The sequence below is a fragment of the Panthera onca genome, chromosome D2 (assembly GCF_046562875.1).
Source record: "Panthera onca isolate mPanOnc1 chromosome D2, mPanOnc1 haplotype 2, whole genome shotgun sequence".
Taxonomy (NCBI): Eukaryota; Metazoa; Chordata; class Mammalia; order Carnivora; family Felidae; genus Panthera; species Panthera onca.
Window position 1 is genome coordinate 35,821,201 of NC_138349.1, and position 6,735 is coordinate 35,827,935.

General features: G+C 43.4%; 1 pseudogene; it reads right to left on the reverse strand.

Moving 5' to 3' along the window:
• Window positions 1–705: 705 nt before the first annotated feature.
• Window positions 706–4,860, reverse strand: LOC144613134 (developmental pluripotency-associated protein 4 pseudogene; annotated as a pseudogene).
• Between the last annotated feature and the right edge of the window lie 1,875 nt (window positions 4,861–6,735).

Genomic DNA, 6,735 nt, shown 5'->3' on the forward strand with positions numbered 1-6,735 from the left:
GATTTATCCTCCTGGAACACCTACTCAACGATCAGGACTCACTCGGGCATCACCTCCTCCAGGAAGCCTTCCTTCCTCTGGGCATCACCTCCTCCAGGAAGCCTTCCTTCCTCTCTCAACGCTGGATCAGACCCCTCCTCTGTGACTCCCTGGGCGCCACACCGGCACAGCGGAGCGCGGAGGATGTCTCCTTGGGAGCCTCTTTCACAGACCTGGCCTTCTGAGGCCCCATCTCACCATTTCATCTCTGTAGCTTCCTGGGGCTTAACAAATGGTTTTGAATGAATAAATGAGTGAAATATCATTATTTCCTATAGTCCTACTGAAAATCTCTGTAGGTACGTTCATATTTATAACTTCCTGTGTATCAATTCTGGGGCCAGGGATGGGGGAGATACAGCCTTTATACCTGTAAAAGGCCTTAGAACACTGAGAAAGTATCTTGTGGGACTTTTTTCTCTGATACACCTTCCCTGTATCAGATCATTGCTGATTTTCCTTTCTCTGCTGCACAATGGAAAGAGTATCTTATGACTACAATTTTTTAGAATGTCCACTAAGGTATATCTCCCTAGTTTTTGCACTGGGGGTTGAACCAAAAGTAGTACCAGAAATCTTCTATAATTAGGTAACTATAACATTTACGATTAATCTCAACTACATATAACAGAAATCATCAACACAACACTGGCTGAGACAGAAGATTTATTCCTCTCTTATATAAAAGAAGTCTGCAAGTTGGCCGGCATCTACTTTATACAGCAGTGAGAACTTGGGTGAGTTAACGATGTCGAAGCCCTCCAGATACCTGAAAATTAAGAGTGATGTCATTAAAGGGCTTTTGTAAAGATGTAATGTGATAAACACTGGCCTGGCACAGAGTAAATATTCAACGGATGTCAGAAAAAAAAAATCACATCTATTATTTTATTACTAGTGCTAGTTGATTCTGCTATCAGCTCCTTTTTAGGTTTGCTGCTTTTTAGTAGAACTGGTCAGCTCCCAGAGATTTGTTGTAATTTTCCAGACATAGTTGGAAGGCATCGCTGTGCCATTTACCATTTACTGCAAACATTTGTTTTCAGCATTCCAAGATGGACCCTGACACAGCAATATCACATCCTCCTGTCCTCAGCGAGTCCTCTGGAGGCTGTGCTTCTTGCAGCGAAATAAGACTTACAGGAGTCAGAAGGGGGCCCTACTGCCTCAGCGCCACGTTCTCACAGCTCACACAAATAGCTACCGTTGGTATCCAGGGTGGTGGGTTCCGTCGTTCTAGAAGAAGGCATCCCTCATTCTTTTGACTGGAATTTAGTAATTAAAATAAGATGGTCTAGTGCACAATTCATCTGGATAATGTTTTTGGACAAAGTATTCAAGGGCAGATTCACCTACTTTGTCTTAGTCGGGGCTCTCCAGAAAGAAGGGCCTGAGATAGAGGACTTATAGGCTATTTCTCTACTAGGGATTGTGAGCCCAGTGAGCAAGATGGAGACAAAGAAGTGGGGCAGGAAGACAGAGAGAGGGACTGTTATAAGGTATGGAGGGGAGGTTACTGAGTTGGTCCATGCTAATGGTTTGATCCCAAGGGACCATCATGATTGTCCTCTAAAAGTGAAATAAATTTGGTATCCAAATAGTCCACTGGAGAAAAGAACAGGAAGAATTTATTCATTGACTCCTGTCTCCCATTGGTTAAAGGTATGTCCCTGGAGGTAATAACTCTCCCACATTTCCACATTACACATACATGGTGGACTTTCATGGCGCACAGACCTGTGTGTCCAAGGGAAGCCCCAAGGCAAGAAGCAGGAAGTGTGGAGTGCAGGTGAGGCAGGTTTTTTGAGCCTGTGTGAAGATGTTCAGAGGCTACTGTAGTGCTGCTCTATGCAGTGGCTGGAACAAGAGGTAGGGGAGGCTGACCGAATGTTAAATGGCACTAAGAAGTTTCTTATACGCTTTCATTCATTCAACAAGAAGGTATCATAGACCTGGTATATTCCAGGTAGAGAGATAAGAGATGGTAGTTCGGCAGTGACCATGACAACACAACCCTTACTCTCAGGAAACTCATGGTTTGGGGGTTGTTGTGAGCATAAAAGGAGGTAAGTACTTAACACAAGATCTGTAAAGAGCTGCTCAATTGTCATTAGCTGCTTTTAGTTTTATTTTGTGGCGCTGCTGAAAATGGGTAACACATCTGGGCTAGTTCCAGAAATCTCCATGGGTGACCAGCTCATAAGCCAAGACCCCAAATGATTCCATCATTTTTAAAAAAAAATTTTTTTTTAACGTTTATTTATTTTTGAGACAGAGAGAGACAGAGCATGAACGGGGGAGGGTCAGAGAGAGGGAGACACAGAATCTGAAACAGGCTCCAGGCTCTGAGCTGTCAGCACAGAGCCCGACGTGGGGCTTGAACTCACGGACCGCGAGATCATGACCTGAGCCGAAGTCGGCCGCTTAACCGACTGAGCCACCCAGGCACCCCTCCATCATTTTTTTAAAAGGAATAAAGTTTGTGTGTTATTTATGGTGAAAATTCTGACTGCTAATGAGCAATCAGTAGAGAGACACTTGCTCAATAAAACTTGCTTTTTATCTGAAATGTTTATTGAGGATTCTAACCCAGACCAGTAGTATCATGATGGTTACAGACTTCCCACCTCCACCACTCCTTCCAGGGCAGTACTTTTATAACTTCCTCTGATTGGTGGGGATGAGGAGAGCACAGAAATCCTCTGCTCTTAGTAATAAAACAACGTTGGAAACTGCTGTGAAAGGACAAGTGAAAAACATCCAGCCTTTTCCAACACTCCCAGGACTAAACATTTAGGAAGTACACAAGAAATTAAAAGGGAGTCATGCACAAGCATGAAAATCAAGCTTTTTGGCTTTAATCCTACTTTCAGTTTGGAACATTAACCATACTTTGCATGCGATGAATTCGGTCTCCTAAATACAACAGCTGATGACTTACATACAAATTTTAAATTCAACATATTATGTATTTAGGATTGAGAAGCAGCCTTAAACATTTTTAAGCAGCAGAACTATACAAAACGGTTGCAAGTGGAAATAACACTGGCAAAGCGCCCTGTGTTTTTAGCCAGTGCTAAATCAGAGACGTCTCAGGTTGCTAAGAAAAAACAAAAACAACATTTTCCAAGTTAAGAATTCTGTGTTTTGGGGAGGGCAAGAGAGAGAATAACAGCTTACTCTTTGGCTTAAAATACTCAACAGTTCAGAGCCATTACACTTAAAACCAGAAGGAACAAGTCCTAAGGTAGTCTGTGTTCTGAAGAGGAAAATGCACAGAAACCAATGCTGGCTGTTTCTTTACTCAAATCCTTGCAATATGCTCAGCTGAAGACCATCTCACTTACAAGCTGTCAGGGACTTCAAAGGTGGATATTTGGTAGTTACAAACAAGGTTTTCATTTAACAAATTATGTTATTAATGTTTTGTTAATAAATGATGTTTATTAACTGGGATGAGTGATAACTTGTGAAATGTCCTTTTTTAAGAGAGGAGAGCGTGAGTCGGGGGGGGGGGCAGGTAGAGGCAGGGGTAGAGGGAGAAGTAGAGGCAGAGAGAGAGAGAGAAAATGTCAAGCAGGCTCCATGTTCAGCAAGGAGCCTGATGTGGGGCTCCATCCCACAACCCTGACCTGAGCTGAAATCAAGAGTTGGATGCTCAACGGACTGGGTCACCCAGGTGCCCCAGTTTTCCCATTTTTGAAACCTAAGGGTCTGCCTGTATCCTAACACACATATCCCACCCAAAGCAGGCACCTTTGGAGGGGTGGGGGGGAGGGTCTACGGGCAACCCACTGGTCTACCAGCCCTGTAAGCAGAAAGCATGGACTATGATGAAGGGACTAAAGTACGGCTGTCAGTGGAGCTAACTGTAGTCCCCTTTCTACCCTCACTTACACAAATATGCTCTTTCCCTTGATATTCTAATCTCACAGGAGGCTTTTTATTAGCACATTTTTCCTTTGAACACATGATGCATACCTTATTGGCAAATTGCAGGAAGGCAAGGAAAAGCATGTACTCATTTTCCCTGGTTTTTCTGGAATCCAGGCTCGTCCACTATAAAGCTGCAGGTGAACCCAACTGTCCATGTCTTCAGAGAGACTTCTCCCATGGACCATACACCATGAGACACTACAAGTCTTGTCATGATTCTACTGCCTCCATATTGCTGGCCCTGGCTGCAATTCTGGTCCAGGAGGCCAACCCAGCCTCTGGGCTGGACTGGTTACTACAATGGTATTAACTCCCTCTAGAAGAGTGGTAACTCTAAAAGCTCTGGCACCCCCTCCTCAGAAGAAGGACCTGCTTCTGGAGGATCAGTCCCCTCAAATCATATTTTTGAGCTTTCCCCTTGTTCACCTTTGATTTTCCATGGGACCTTGTCTAGATGTTGGCCTCCTTGGCTGTGACAGGAATATTCTTCTGATTTGGGTAAGTATATTCACAGAGTTACTTATGTGCTTCTAGTGTCTGTCTCTGGTGCTCAGCTTTAACTGATGGTACCAGGCCCACACAGTGTCTCTGTGAAGTAGGTTGACTAGTGGTAGTTTAGAGGGTAATGGAGGAATAGGTATCTTCTTCCAGTTTTAGGCTGTTGTTGCATTGTGCATTCTACGGTGGATAGGAAACTTGGTTATCTGCCACAGATCTTTCTTGTTTTGTCCCCTTCAATGAGGTTCTTGATAAAGCTGAGATGCTTGACTCACTCAAGCCCACTGTTCCTCTCATTTCCACCAACATGAGTTTGAATTTGACAGTCACATATTCTTCCCCTGACTTCTCTGTGGAGTTCCACACTTTGCCTTTTGTGTTCTGCATAGTCTGAAAAGAGTTGATGCAAAGAAAATTCTTCTGACTTCTGGCTCAAGATTGCTCTTTTAAAAGTTTCCTCCCACTTCTTGGGGTGCGTGGGTAGCTCAGTCAGTTGAACGACTGACTCTTGATTTAGGCTCAGGTCATGATCTCAGGGTCGTGGGATCCAGCCCTCTGTCGGGCTCTGCACTGAGGATGGAGCCTTCTTGGGATTCTCTCTCTCCCTTCTCTGACCCTACCCTGCTAACTCCCTCTCAAAATAAACAAACATTAAAAATAAATAAAAGTTTTCTCCCACTTCCTGTCACTTAAAGGCACTCTCAATTCCATAATTCTAAATTCTAATTTTCAAATTCTTAGATTGCTAAAATGAGGACAAAAAGAACATGCAGACAGGTACAAAAGCCCTCAAAAGGGAGTTGAATTTTAGGGAACTGGGTTTAAGTGATATGGCCTCATTTTCTGAGAATGCCTTACAGAGTGAGTGATGTGAACACAGATGACCCTCACATTTTCCCTGAATGATTGAACCTTGCTGGGATAAGGGTATAAGGAGTTAGAGTTCAGAGCTTCTGCTGACTTGGTAAAACCAGAATTGTGCCCCATTCCCCACTCTCTGTGTACAGCCTAGACTTCACGCCAGGGGATCCATCCAGTAAAGGACATGGTTTATACAACCACCCAGACTGGGGTTCAAATCCTGAGTTCACCATCTCCTAGCACTGTGATCTTGGACAATCACTTCTTTTAAATCTCCTTGTGTATATCTGGGGGTTGTTGTGAGCATTAAGGGAGGTAAATACTTAATATAAGTAAGGCCTATTAAAGTAAGTGCTTCTATGGTATGGTCTCCATTTCCAAGATCACCTCATGGTACAAGATGGTGACTAGAATTCCAGCCACCTGGTTTTTCATTCCAGTCAATAGGAAAAAAGACAATAAAAGGGTGAAGCCAGCTGATTCTTAAAGTCCCTGAAAGGTCCTGCATGAATTGATGTTTACATCTCATTGCCCAAAGAGTAGTTTCATGGCTTCTGATAGCTGCAAGGGAAAATGTAGTATTTATTCTGGATAGCCATGGGTCTAGCTAAAATTACTATTACTACGGAAGAGGGGGAGAATGAACATTAGATGCCAATTATCATTCTTTGCCACAGAGAGCCATTTTAGGGGCAGCTAGAGCAGGAAGAGTCTTGGGACTTTGATTAAACTTGATGGCACAGGGGAAAATAATCATTAAAAGTAGTTGATGCTGATAACTTCTTGATAAGATCAAAGGCAAATCCAAGTGATCTGGAAGTGCTCTGTCCAGTGAGGTAGCCATTAGCCATATGTGCCTTATGCTCCCTCATCATATCCCCCCTGAACAATTTTGACCCCTAAATCTTTAAGGTTAAAGAACGTAGAAGGTCTCATCTTCTGTAGCTTCTTCCTGCTGAATAGGAGCGTAGAGATGTCCCTACCTACGGGTCAACATTTGTAATGCCACTCTACCTTCCCAGACTGCCCAAGGCAGAGGCACCTGAATCCAATGTAGAAAACATTGTTGTACGGACCTTCTTGAATAGAAAGGCTCATCTGTTGGCTTGAAGTTATTGCAGTGAAGGAGTCCAGTGTCTGCCAGTGGTACCAGCAAGAAGATTTTTAGAGGTCAGGCTTGAAGCATCCTCAGATGGAGTGGGAACAGGCAGTAGGAATCAGATGGGTCTTTCTGGCTTGTAATTCAAATGTCTGTGGTGATCCTTTTGAATGTCCCGCTGTTAAGAAAGAATTGTTAGTATAAATTGGGAAAAAGAATGAAAAACAAAAGGTACTACCATCAATTTTGTTTGAAGGGAAGTTTGAGGTCTTCTATAGGCTTACAGGAATGAGAAGGCACAT